The sequence below is a fragment of the Mauremys reevesii genome, linkage group 4, assembly GCF_016161935.1.
Source record: "Mauremys reevesii isolate NIE-2019 linkage group 4, ASM1616193v1, whole genome shotgun sequence".
NCBI lineage: Eukaryota > Metazoa > Chordata > Testudines > Geoemydidae > Mauremys > Mauremys reevesii.
Genome location: NC_052626.1, coordinates 15,433,294 through 15,447,567, shown reverse-complemented (window position 1 = coordinate 15,447,567; position 14,274 = coordinate 15,433,294). Strand labels below are relative to the sequence as shown.

Here is a 14,274-nt window from a genome sequence, read left to right as displayed (position 1 = left end):
ATGTACAAATTGGAGCTCAAGATTTTCTCACATATGTATAGACCAGGGGTAGGCAACCTATGGCACGTGTGCCGAAGGCGGCACGCGAGCTGATTTTCAGTGGCACTCACGCTGCCTGGGTCCTGGCCACCGGTCCAGGGGGCTCTGCCTTTTAATTTAATTTTAAATGAAGCTTCTTAAACATTTTAACATTTTTAGATGGTCTCTTTCTAAGGTTTTTAAAATGTATTACCGGCACGTGAAACCTTAAATTAGAGTGAATAAATGAAGACTCGGCACATCACTTCTGAAAGGTTGCTGACCCCTGGTATAGACACTGGCTAGCCTCTTGGTCTTCTATATCCTGTTTGGTAAAGAATATGATAGCAGTTTTATGAGATTTTATTCCTGGCAGGTATTGAGAAATACCGTACATTTAGTCTCAGAGCTGTCTTGCTGAGGCTGCTCCTTGGTGATCAGGATTGTCTCTCTTTTTCCAACATCTTCACCTCTCGTCTTTCAGCCAAACTAAGTTGAAACGGTTCTATTTTCTTTAGTTATGATAGCATCCATGTTGCTGATAACACACCAGTAAAAATATGCTTTCTTTATTCTCTCATATCTTCAAGATCCCTGTATACTGAAGTGGGAGACAACCATGATTTAACTCTACAGTACCACCAGTATCAAAACTTTCTTGTACAATGTTCTGTTCCAAATTTCAGAAATGGCACAAAATAGAAACACCTTGAGCACTGGTGAACTTTTAGTTTCCAAATGAATGTGCAAGGAGTAGCCCCTACTGCTGTTAATGGGGTTTTGAGAATTTTTTTTAAATTGTGATTATGGTTTGACATACTATAGCTGTGCATACATATGTATCATACTGCTCTGACAAAGTCAATATGAAGCAAAGGCAGAATTGGCCTCAAATATGCTGTCCTATATATGAATGTAGGCTTTGGTGTATTTTATTCCCCTTGGCCCATTACTTCTGAAATTTCTTCCTCTAAAAGTCTGTCCCTGATTTTTGCACAGTTATATGTAGAATCATAGAATATCAGGGTTGGATGGGACCTCAGGAGGTCATCTAGTCCGACCCCCCTGCTCAAAGCAGGGCCAATTCCCAACTAAATCATCCCAGCCAGGGCTTTGTCAAGCCTGACCTTAAAAACCTCTAAGGAAGGAGATTCCACCACCTCTCTAGGTAACCCATTCCAGTGCTTCTCCACTCTCTGAGTGAAAAAGTTTTTCCTAATATCCAACCTAAACCTCCCCCACTGCAACTTGAGACCATTACTCCTTGTTCTGTCATCTTCTACCACTGAGAACAGTCTAGATCCATCCTCTTTGGAACCCCCTTTCAGGTAGTTGAAAGCATCTATCAAATCCCTCCTCATTCTTCTCTTCTGCCGACTAAACAATCCCAGTTCCCTTAGCCTGTCCTCATAAGTCATGTGCTCCAGCCCCCTAATCATTTTTGTTGCCCTCCGCTGGACTCTTTCCAATTTTTCCACATCCTTCTTGTAGTGTGGGGCCCAAACCTGGACACAGTACTCCAGATGAGGCCTCACCAATGTCGAATAGAGAGGAATGATCACATCCCTCGATCTGCTGGTAGTGCCCCTACTTATACAGCCCAAAATGCCATTAGCCTTCTTGGCAACAAGGGCACACTGTTGACTCATATCCAGCTTCTCGTCCACTGTAACCCCCAGATCCTTTTCTGCAGAACTGCTGCCGAGCCATTCAGTTTCTAGTCTGTAACAGTGCATAAATTCTTCTTTCCTAAGTGCAGGACTCTGCACTTGTCCTTGTTGAACCTCATCAGGTTTCTTTTGGCCCAGTCCTCTAATTTGTCTGGGTCCCTCTGTATCCTATCCCTACCCTCCAGCGTATCTACTCCTCCTCCAAGTTTAGTGTCATCTGCAAACTTGCTGAGGGTGCAGTCCATGCCATCCTCCAGATCATTAATGAAGATATTGAACAAAACCGGCCCCAGGACTGACCCTTGGGGCACTCCACTTGAAACCGGCTGCCAACTAGACATGGAGCCGTTGTTCACTACCCGTTGAGCCCGACGATCTAGCCAGCTTTCTATCCACCTTATAGTCCAATCATCCAGCCCATACTTCTTTAACTTGCTGGCAAGAATACTGTGGGAGACCGTATCAAAAACTTTGCTAAAGTCAAGGAATAACACATCCACTGCTTTCCCCTCGTCTACAGAGCCAGTTATCTCCTCATAGAAGGCAATTAGGTTAGTCAGGCATGACTTGCCCTTGGTGAATCCATGCTGACTGTTCTTGATCACTTTCCTCTCCTCTAAGTGTTTCAGAATTGATTCCTTGAGGACCTGCTCCATGGTTTTTCCAGGGACTGAGGTGAGGCTGACTGGCCTGTAGTTCCCCGGATCCTCCTCCTTCCCTTTTTTAAAGATGGGCACTACATTAGCCTTTTTCCAGTCATCCGGGACCTCCCCTGTTCGCTATGAGTTTTCAAAGATAATGGCCAATGGCTCTGCAATCACATCGGCCAACTCCTTTAGCACCCTTGGATGCAGTGCATCCGGCCCCATGGACTTGTAGTGGGTTTCTTTAGCAATGCAAATAATATTTCACAAATATTTCTCATATACATTTATTCTGAGTGTAGCAGTGCATCAAAGGAGTTGGCACAAAGGATTCTGGGGTATCATCAGTTTCTAGATGGTAAACTCTTCAGAGAAAGAACTGTCTTTTTGTTTGTTAAAGTGTACTAGTTGCGTAAGGCACTATAGAAATAATATTAAACCTACAATGCCATGAGAAGGACATGTTCTACTAGATCTATACTTGAGATGTGAGACTTGCAGTTGAATTCAGGTGCATGCTACTCAGTCCAACCTTTCATCAGTTCATGCTCCAGAGGTAAGCCTAGACATGGTCTAAGAGAGCAGCTATTCAATATTTTTTTTGATCCTACTCTAAGTGTATAATCTCATGCCTTATTTACTTCAACATTCAAACTCCGCATTGGATATAGAATTATTCATTTCCTTATGGTCTTTTCTCTGGTATTCATCACTAGTATCTGATAATGCTTCACAAACATGATTAATTTCTCCACAATATCCATGTGAAGTAAGGTGGTATGTATATATTATCCCCATTTTACACATGGGGAGTGAAGTCCAAAATTGTCAAGGGTGATAAAAGTTTTGTAGGCCTTGATATGATCTGGCCATAAGTCCTATTGAGTTGCAATTGAGAATGCTAAGCACTTCTGCAAATCAGTCCCTGGGTATCTCATATTGGGTACACAGAAAATGCCTGTACACCTGTGAAAATTTTGGTTTATGTAACTTGCCCAGAATCTCACAGCTCACATGATAGAGGCAGGGATAGAATCCAGTTCTCCAGAGTGGTGGTGAAGGCAGCTGAAACACCACCTTCATTTTTCTTTTTTGAATCCCCTGCCTCATTTGCTGCACAACTTCCTACTTCTGTAATAGATGAGGTAGGGGTCCTACAGATAAGTCTTCTTCATTATACAATCCTGGTTCATTTCCTGAGTACTGTCCATCCTGTGCATTGAATGAGATGGGGTCTGTCACACCACTTCAGTTATCCTTCACCAGCATTGTGTTTTATTGTGGTGGTCAAGCCATAACTCTACTCACTTAATTGGTTTCAATAAACATATATTGGTGGGGAGTTGAGTCTCAGGCTGTCAGCTCCTGACTCAGTACATACTTTCCAAAGGACCCTGTAACAGTAGGATCATGTAATTAAAGACTGTCATAATGGCTAAGCAAAAAGGGGCCAAATTAACTTTGTGCAGGCAACCTTAATTCTGGCATTTCCTCGCTTTTGAGTGTTCAATTCTGCAACCTTAACATTCTTTTTTTACACACCCACACACACCCACACCCACACCCTAAATTTTAAAGAAAGCAAACTGAAAAAAACAGAAACCATATTGACCATTACATGGGTCATGAGTAGAATTGGAATCTTAGACCCCCCAGCACAGACCTCTTGCCACTTGAGCTAACTAACTGTAGCGGTAGTAAGCTGTTGTCCTCTGTGACCTAGCCAGTAGAGGTTGATGAAAGACATACTTTCTTAGTCTGTTTCACAGCTATTTGCTACGCATAAAGAGGAATGATGATTCTCAGGAATTCAGAGTTCAATTCAAAGTTCAGGAAGAGAGTGTTTTCTGGTAGTTATTGATCATTTTATATCCTGTGTTCCCAGTGTCAAAAACCAAGGTGAGGTTGAATTAAGCTAATCATTTACTGTTTCCACGTGTCAGATGTAGAGAAAGTAACACTAATGAATCGTCAGAGTAAGAGGGTGTTAGGTTTTAAAATGACAAGATAATGCTTATCAGCAATTTATCTTTAAGAATTTAGTTTTAATCTTAGATTTTTATTTTGTCATTTGACTTCCAACATATAGCACTTGCAGTTAATTTTTGGGGCCCATATTCAAGAAACATTCCTATCCACAAAATCACTTAAGCACCTGTTTAATTTGAACTCAATAGAGGTCAGACACAAGTGCTTTCATGAACTGGGTCCTATAATTGGATATATAGATTATATTGCAACAGAAATATCATGGAAGCTAGTTAAGTGATATGGCATTTTAATGCATTAGCCTTTAATTTTTTTAGACATTAGTTTGATCACCAGGAAAACCAGTTCTTCAGGGACAGTTTTCCATATCACTAAACATAGCTTGAAGTCTTCTCGAAAGATGAATACTGGAATAGCTTGGATGCACTGCGGTGCTGTCAAAACAACATGACCCAGATCCTCAGAGGTATTTGAGGATCTCGGCCCATGTAACATTTTGTCCAGGAACTGCATGTGCTTTGTTTGGTTCTAGCCAATGCTGTCAGTATCTCTTTCAGTGACACTAAAATGCACTAAACTAAATCATATGCAATGTCTGGTTATTACTATGCAGTCATTGTTTGAATGACTGTAGGCATAGTTTAGAGTTTGGGGTTCAGTTACTACTTGGAATAAACTCTTATTTGTAAATGTTTGGGGGAGATCTAGATTTTATTTTTGTTTTACTTAGATTGTATTTTACTGTAATCTACTGTTGCTTCTGCTTCGTTCTGTAGTGAAGTTCTATAGGATCTCAGCTACCCGAACACTAGAATTATTCATATAATTGGGAGTCAATTTAAAGAAAAATACTGTAACAAAATGTTCAATAAAGGCTCCTCTTCTCCATCATTTGCCGAAACCATTCATGGTTTATTTTTTGTTTGGCCTCAGCAGCACTTTCCATTGACATGCAAAGTCTTAAAGTTTTCTTTTATACTTCTGTAGTGTCTGTAATTGTGAACACCCATCTCCTTCCCTCATACAGCCAGAACTATCACATTCTTCTTGTTTCCAGATCTGTCCATTATTGCCAAAATCTCCTGCACAGCTTTTCAACAAGAATTAATAAATACAAAGGAATAAGTGCCTTATAATTGGTAAGCAGTTAACAAATTGGCAAAGTGACCTCATAAAGTCATAGATTCTAAGGCCCGAAAGGAACATTACTGTCGTCTACTCTGACCTTCTGTATAACACAGGCCATAGAGCTTCCCAAAAATAATCCTTAGTGTATATTTTTTAGAAAAACATCCACTCTTGATTTAAAAATTGGCAGTGATGGAGAATCCGCCATGATCCTTTGGAAACTTCTGATGGTTAATTACTCTTAACCTTAAACATTTACATCTTATTTCCAGTCTGAATTTGTCTAGCTTCAACTTCCAGCCATTGGATTGTGTTATAACTTTCTCTGCTAGATTGAAGAGCCCATTATTAAATATTTTTTCATTATGTAAATATTTGTAGATTGTAATCAAGTTACCCCCTCAGTGTTTTCTGTGTTAAACTCAAGGAGATCAATCTATTTAGTTCTATAAGGTTTGTTTTCTAATCCATTAATCATTCTTGTGGCACTTCCCTGAATCCTCTCCAATTTATAAACATCTTTTTTTAATTGTATGTTCTAGACTAGACACAGTTTTACAGCAGTGGTCTCACCAGTGCCAACTACAGAGGTAAAATAACCTCTCTACTTCTTCTCAGAATTCCCCAGTTTATGCATCCCGGGATTGCATTAGCACTTTTGGCCATAGTGTCACACTTGGAGCTGATATTCAGCTTATTATCCATCACAACCCCCAAATCTTTTTCAGTCACTGCTTCCCAGAATAGAGTCCCCCATCCTGTAAGTATGGCCTACACTCTTTGATCCTAAATGTACACATTTACATTTACCCTATTAAAATACACATAGTTTGCTTGTGCCCAGTTTACCAAGCAATCCAGATCGCTCTGTATCAGTCACCTGTCCTCTTCATTATTTATCACTCCCACTAATAAACTAAAATTGGCAAATTGTTTGCTAGACAGGGCAATATGGTGGCTGTTCCTCAGATAGGCAGGTTCAGAAACTGGTGATTTTGGATAATCGGAGAGCCTAATCTAATAAGCATATGGTTATGTCTTTTGCTATGGAAGTGATGGAGATAGTGGAAATTAGCATTGTGATTTTCTTCCAGGATCTGAAAGGACAAACAGATGGGTTATGAAAGCACTAATACTTGTTCAATAAACACACGTCTATTACTAGCAAACCTGAAAAAAATTCTGCAAAACTTGTATTAGGTAAGTGGATTTGTTTTAGTTTATGTAGTTTCCACAGTTAGTGTATTGTATGCACCAACCCCAGAGGCAGAATAATGGCTTTAAGACAAAATTAGTTGAGCAGCTGAACAGATAGGGTGCATATTATATAATTGCATCATGTTTTGGGAACTTGGCCCAAAATGCTAGTACGATATTAATTTGGGAAGGGGTAGTATCTCAGCATGACATCTGTTGTAGAGTCTGGTGTGGACTTTGACACTTGCTGGATGTTTGAAGTGCAAACACAGGTGTGTGTTGTGTGACAAATTACTTGACTTCTGTGTTTAGAGACAGCAACACCTGTTCTCAGATTTGGAATCATTGTCTTCATAATATCAACCCTAAATGTTCACAAATCTTGATTCAGGCCCTCCAAAAAGCATGAGATTAGCTTAAAAATCATGAGATTTAAAAAAAAAAGTTGGGCTGTTTATTTGCATTCCAGTTTCCTAACTTGATATACTGGGCTTATGTTTTCAAGCTTTGTGTCCCAACAGTGAGGGCCAGAAACTTACTTTTTTAATGAAAGCTGAGATTCTCATGTAATCACTTGATTCCGAGAATTGAGTCTCTAACAAAAACAATAAATATGGTGAGATTCATGATGAAATTGAGAGATGGCAGCGCTGTTGTCAGAAATGTTTAAGACTTCTTTTAAGTCTTCATTGTAATGCCAAAAACAGAAGATAATTTTTCATTTACCAAATACAGTAATGTGTGTTAGTAAGATAGTGAGGGGATTAGAATTGCATGATTGTCCACAGGTAGTTGTTCACATGTTCTTGTAATGATTAGATAATTCCTTATTACTTCTATCAAATTACTTCTTTAAAAGCTTTGATTCTCTAGTTCAGGGGTCGGCAGCCTTTCAGAAGTGGTGTGCCAAGTCTTCATTTATTCACTCTAATTTAAGGTTTCGCGTGCCAGTAATACATTTTAACGTTTTTAGAAGGTCTCTTTCTATAAGTCTATAATATATAACTAAACTATTGTTATATGTAAAGTAAATAAGATTTTTTAAATGTTTAAGAAGCTTCATTTAAAAATACATTAAAATGCAGTGCCCCCAGGACCCGGGCAGTGTGAGTGCCACTGAAAATCAGCTCATGTGCTGCCTTCGGCACACATGCCATAGGTTGCCTACCCCTGCTCTAGTTTCATGAAGATGGTGTTTCAAATATTCATTGACTGATGGTCAGTTAGTGACACCAAGTGGATTTATTAGGAAATAACATGTTCCATTGATGAGACATTCTGAGACATCTGTTCGCGCATGTAATGAAGGCATCAGTAGGAACTCCAGTTAAGGTTGAATTGAGATGTACACTTAGTTCAGGACTAAAATCCTTCTGTTTCACACTTCAGTGAGTAAAAATGGTCTCCAAATTTGGAAGAGACAGTTGAATTTTCTATGTAATATTTTTAAGAAAACTTTGCAGAAAAGACATTTAATAATGCTGTCTTTTTCAAATTTTGCCCTGACAATTTTGCGGGCTTTTGGGGGTGGAAGAGGCAGGCAAAGGTGCCATTTAGGGAGGGCAGGAGGGACACCTACTCCCCCCCCCCCGCCATGTTTCATACCACATTATAATTTTACGAACAGTACACATATCTAAAATGTGAAGTTTGTGCAGTCACATTTTTTTTGCTGATTTTCCTAGCCTGTTCCTACAAATCCCATAATCCACAGCCACCACCTCTTGGCGCTCTTCACTTCAGCAGGAAGTTTATTAGCTCACGGTGCCAATTCTGTTGAAACAGTCCTGTGTCTACACAAACACTGGTGGGGGTTGGAAGAATTCTACTTTTTAGACATGGTGTTCCGTCCTCTCTGGTAAGTATGGGTTGTTTGTTTTTGTTTGTTAAATGATGTGTCATTATTCGGTCTCTTATTTTACTTTGATTAAAAAAAAATCCATTTAAGTTGCTTACATCATATTCACTTGATTCTTTAGTCCATCACTTCAGTATTCACTGAATTCACAGACAGGCTTCAGGCAGAGTCTGCTTCATTTTATATCGCAATACCTTGTTTATTTGAATTACATAAAGTAAGTAAACTCTCTGAACTCATAATGTTCCTATGTTCTAACTCAGGTTCTTACAAAGTAAACACTTGTTGCCCTGAAAGCCTGAAAACACACACAATAATAGGCCAGGAATTAAAAAAAATTATTATTATAGTTTTTAACTAGTTTAGGGGATTTTGTTGTTGTTGTCACTTCTTGGTACTTCCTGTCAAAATGTGCAATGCACATATATTCTCTGTAATTTTATTCTTTCAAAGTTTAAGGATTACAGTACTGTTTTTAGTTTTTTTTTTTTTTACTGGTCTATGTATTTCTTAAGAGAGAAAATTATGCTTAAATTTAATTCTTTGAGCAGTGAGTTCTAAAATGTCTAACCTTCCCTGGCTGGAGTAATTATCATTATTACTTTTATTACCATCTTCTGCTTTGTCATTCATTATTTAAAGTGGTACAATCAAATAGTAGTAGCCTTCTAGAATGTAAACTTAGCTTGTCCTCACCTTAGCAGTGCCAATTTCAAGAAAAAAATAAATAAAGCAACTATTTAATATCGATGAGTGTCATTGACATTAGCAAAATATCTAAGTTTAGACACTGTGCATATGAAGGTTGCTTATTTTCAAATGGTATTTTTAATTATAGCTATAAAATAACTTAACATTTGAAAGAAATAAATATGGTTCCAAGTCTGATACTAATAGTAACGATGGAGTCAAGTGTTAGTGAGTCATGTACAGGATTGTGACTGGTAAATCTAAATGCCAAAATAAATAGAAAAATAGATCCCCGTTCTTAATAAAAGAGAAAATAATACTTAATTGTGTATGTTAAAATTAGGTAGAGACATTTTTAGTGGAGTGAAAAACAAATGGCTAAAATAGAGTAGATCAGAGGTTCTCAAACTGTGGGTTGGGACCTCAAAGTGGGTCGCAACTCTATTTTAATGGGGTCCAGGGCCGAAGCCTGAGCCCCACCACTCAGGGCCGAAGCCAAAGCCTGAGAGCTTTAGCCCTGGGCAGCGGGGCTCAGGTTATAGGCCCCCTGCCTGGAGTTGAAGCCCTTGGGCTTTGGCTCCTCCCCCTGCCCCCCCTCGGTCACCGCACAGGATGGTGTGGCCTGAGCTTTGGGCCCCTGCGTCCGGGGCAGTGGAGCTCAGGTGGGCTCAGGCTTTGGTCCCCCTTCCTGGGGTTGTGTAGTTGTTGTTGTCAGTAATGGGTCGCAGTGCAATGAAGTTTGAGAACCGCTGGAGTAGATAAAGGCAATAACACAGTGTGTGTCTGTTAGAGAGAGAGAGAGAGCCAGAGTTATTGCTTCAGTGTGTGATAGCCTGTTACCTGATGCATACCTCCATGTAGAGTTCCTTGCTGAATTCTGTGCATATACGTGGATGTCTCCTTTTATTTTATTTTTTGATCGGGGTATCTAGCGGTGTTAAGCAGACAGCTATCATGCTTTCTACAGCTTCTGTTTTGACTGACCATTTTTTCCTTTGGTTTCTTTGGTTTCATTTTGCAGAATGATTTCTCTTCACTACTAATACAGTCCCTAACATCTGATTCACTTGTGCTACCATAAACCAAATCAGAGTAGGAAGTAGCAATAATTTCCAAGCCTTCCATATAATTGAAAAAAAAAGTAAAAAAAAAATACTTCTATTTTTGTTTCATATGTTTTTGTTTCATTAGTTGCACACTGCCTCATTGAAAAGCATTGCTGTGTTGCCTTTAAATAATATTTAATTTAATACAAATATAGTAATAAAATAAAATCTACACTATTCTTATTATATTTGATTTTTATGTTTAAAAGTTGATTTTAAAAATTCCCGTGTACAATGGTACAATGGCACCTCTACCACCACAGCAGAGGAATATTTTATCATTTTTTTTTAAAAGAAAGGCCCCTGACCATGAAAACTGTGACAATAAAGAACTATCCTTGAAAATGAACTGTGCAAATGCTTCCTCAAGTAACATTGTCCTGCAGTCAACACAGAAAAAACAAACAGGATAATGATCCTTGTGGCAGTATATCAGTGGCCAGCAACTACGCATCTAAGGATGTCCCGTATGCTCTGACATTACCAGCAGGGGCAGAAGGTTTTATTAAACAGCGTTTACCTGTTCATGACAGGAAAAACAACATCTCCACAGCTTATTTAATTGCACAAAGAGGAACAACCAATACAGCCTAAGGTGGATTCATATCCTACAAATGGTGGACGTTTCAACTGTAGTTGGTTTTCTTCGTACCCCTTTATTGAATACTCAGTTGTAGAGGATTCTGTTTTTTGCTTTCCATGCCATCATTTTGCTACTCAAAGCACAATTGGACCAGGAGAACAGTTCAACAACAGAACATTCATTGAGCATAGCTTTAAGAAATGGGAAGATTTTCATAGTTTTTTAAAACAGTATCCATTCAGTTCCAGCCATACGGCAGTTTTCATTTCATGGCAAAACTACTTGAAACTTAGGATCAGCGGTTCGAAAAGTGTTGCAGATCAACTTGTTTCCAGTCATCAGGCTGCCATAGCTGAAAATTGCCAGTATGTTGAAACACTCTTAAAGGTATCCATGCACTGCATGGTAAAGCTTTTCCAGGGCATGATGAAATACATAACTCTAGCAATCATGGCAATTTCATGGAAATTCTTGAGCTGGTTGCTTCCACTCAGCCCAGCCTTTTGACTAGACTAAGAAGCAAGTATTGACACTATAATCCAGTGTGTCTGGGGCAGTCCTTACTAGAAATGCCAAGGTCAGGGCAGGCTGCAAAAGGGAGAGCGGATACTCCCCAAGACTGGTGGGTAACCCTGAAGTTAAACTCCCCAACCAGTCACAAATTGATCCCCCACACTGGTTATTGAGAAGCTGAAAAAGGAAATCACGGAGCCCCCTTTATTGCATTCCAGTTCTCTCGCTCCCAGTCAGCACACAGGTCCAGTACAGTGAGAAACTATTTAAACTCTGCTCACATATACAAAATGTTCTTCTGACCCCAAATGGTCAGCCATGTTACCAGGTCAGTATAGGTTTGGATCTTACTCAAAATACCACACTGCCAGCCAATCCTTTTAGTTTTAGATATTAAGGTTTATTATAAAGAAAAAAAGAACAAGAAGAGAGATGTTAAATGGTAAAGCAGTCACATACATGAACTTTGAATGTATCAGGCTCCTAGCAGTATTGGTGAGTTTACTGGCTTGAAAGTCCCTCTGGACCACATCCACAGCTTGGATGGGTCATTCAGTCCTTTGTTCAGAGTATTGTTTGAACAAAGGTTACTCCAGAGGTAAGAAGCAGGACTGAAGACAAAATGGAGCTGCCTTTTATAGTCTTTTCATAGAATCATAGAATATCAGGGTTGGAAGGAACCTCAGGAGGTCATCTAGTCCAACCCCTTGCTCAAGGCAGGATCAATCCCCAGACAGATTTTTATCCCAGTTCCCTAAATGGCCCCCTCAAGGATTAAACTCACAACCCTGGGTTTAGCAGGCCAATGCTCAAACCACTGAGCTATCCCTCCCCACCATGTGGCTTGTGCGTCCTTTGCTCCAAACACAAGCTGCCCAGCACATGGCCTGGAAGCCTTAGAGTTCTATCCATAGGCAGGCCCCTGCATGCCTTGCTGAGTCATAAGGTGAAGCTCTTGACCCTTTCAGTGGGTTAATTGTACAGTTGATGTTCCTTGATGAGCCATCAAGCAGGCTAGTCAGTGCTGATGCCAAACTGTCTGGGGGTGTCACCCAGAAGCATAGCACAAGTTTGAAATACAGACATATGTACATATCTATAACTCGTAATACAAAGGTGATACAAACATATAAACAAGATTATTATACTTGGAAATTAAAACATTTTTGCAGATATCTTACATGGCATATCTGGCACAACTCATTGCAATTTTACAATGTTGGTGTTCATAATATCCTAAAATGTCTCCCAAATTCCATACAGCGTCACAGACACTGTACCTCTCACCAGCACCAGAATGATTTAATACATTCTGCAGCAGAAGCCCCGAGAGAGCATCATTGAAGAGGTTGGACAAGTCAAGTATTTTTCTGTCCTTGTTGATGAAACTAAAGATGCATTAAAAAAAAAAAAACTGTCTCCTTTTATGCTACTGTCGAAAAGGAATCTTCAGGAACGAGTTCTGGGCTGCTTCCACATGGAAAATCTAAATGCTGAATATGTTTAAAAATGATTATTGAAGAACTACAGCATTTGAAGCTTGATATTAATTACATTGTTGTTCAGTGCTATGATGGAGCTTCTATCTGGGTGAGCATTTAACAGGAGTACAAGCTCAAATTCAGGAAAGGATTATGCCTGCCATTTATGTGCACTGCCATGCTCGCAGGCTTAATCTTGTCGTCATAGATACATATTCCAGCATCACCCAGTATCAGGAAGTCTTTGCATTTGCCAAGGAACTGTACATCTTCTTTAGCAGTAGTTACAAGCACCATGAACAGTTTAAGGCACAGCAGGAGCTAGGCCAGAAGGTACTTGAGCTAGGTACAGTATGTGAGACTCGCTGGTCATACCAGTATGACTCCCTCTGAAAACTGCATGCAAGTTATGGCACTGTAGTGGAAACTCTGGAAGCAATTTCAGTTCAGAGAGCTGATGGACTATCAGTTAGCTCTGCAAAGGACTGGATGGTAAGGCTAAGGAGCTATCCCTTTCTGTTGAATCTCTTGGTTTTGGAAAGAATATTCAAAATTTTGAATAGTGCTTTAGAAAAATTGCAGAATAAAAAATTGAATTTATTAGGTGCCATGGAATTAGTAGCAAGCAATGTTGCTATTCTTCAAGAAATAAGAACACCTGAAAGCAAATGGAAAGAACTATGTGACGAAGCTGAGATCATTGCCAAGGAACTTGAAATTGCTAGTCCGGGTCAGGCAGTTGGAACTGATCAGCACAGCAATACAAAAAAATGGCAGGAAGATCTAACAAAGTATCCTCCAGTCTGGCCTTGTTGTTTGTTTCTAGTACACTGAGTCAGTCATTCACATGATGTTCCCAAGAGCACTCAAAATCTATAAAATCTGATTTCTCCTATCCTGTGCTGGACAGAATTGTTGCTGAGCTTGATAGAGGATTCACCTTCAACTCCAATTTACTTTCTGCACTAACTGCTTGTGACCCAAAAAGTGAAAATGTTCTTGCTTATGAGAAATTGAAAATAATTGCAGATCATTATGGAGCAACAGGTACCAATTTTTGTGATCTGGATGCAGAAGTCGAAGTTGCCAAGAAGCACATTGCACCAAAAAAATTGACTTCAATTTCTGAATTCTGGAATGTTCTCAGTGACATACCAATGGGTTACCAGTCTTTGCTGTCTAGTGTAGATACTATATTGAGCCTTCCAGTCTCTACAGCATCACGTGAAAGGTACTTCTCGGTGCTCAAGAAATTAAAGGACTATTTAAGATCCACAATGGGAGATGAATGCTTAAGTGACTTTGGTAATTTTAGTCTATGAATGTGAGGCTTCAGAACACCTGGATATCAACAAGGCTATTAACAATTTTTCCAAGATGAGACAATGCCATTATCC

The 14,274-nt window shown here is 39.4% G+C and overlaps 1 protein-coding gene across 9 annotated transcripts in view; it reads left to right on the top strand.

Moving 5' to 3' along the window:
* The window catches only part of WDR89 (WD repeat domain 89), a 38,362-nt gene that overhangs the window by 1,199 nt on the left and 22,889 nt on the right, over window positions 1-14,274 (top strand). For 2 of the 9 annotated variants that reach the window (XM_039533545.1, XM_039533546.1), the window contains exon 2: window positions 8,332-8,504. The exons of 1 other annotated variant lie outside the window; for it this stretch is intronic. The gene's annotated coding sequence lies outside the window, so the exon portion shown is untranslated. Of the gene's footprint in view, window positions 1-2,708; window positions 2,889-4,098; window positions 4,232-5,378; window positions 5,461-5,994; window positions 6,040-6,543; window positions 6,650-8,331; window positions 8,505-14,274 lie in introns of those variants that run through there. 6 more of the 9 variants (XM_039533542.1, XM_039533541.1, XM_039533540.1 and 3 more) reach the window with 6 other exon arrangements.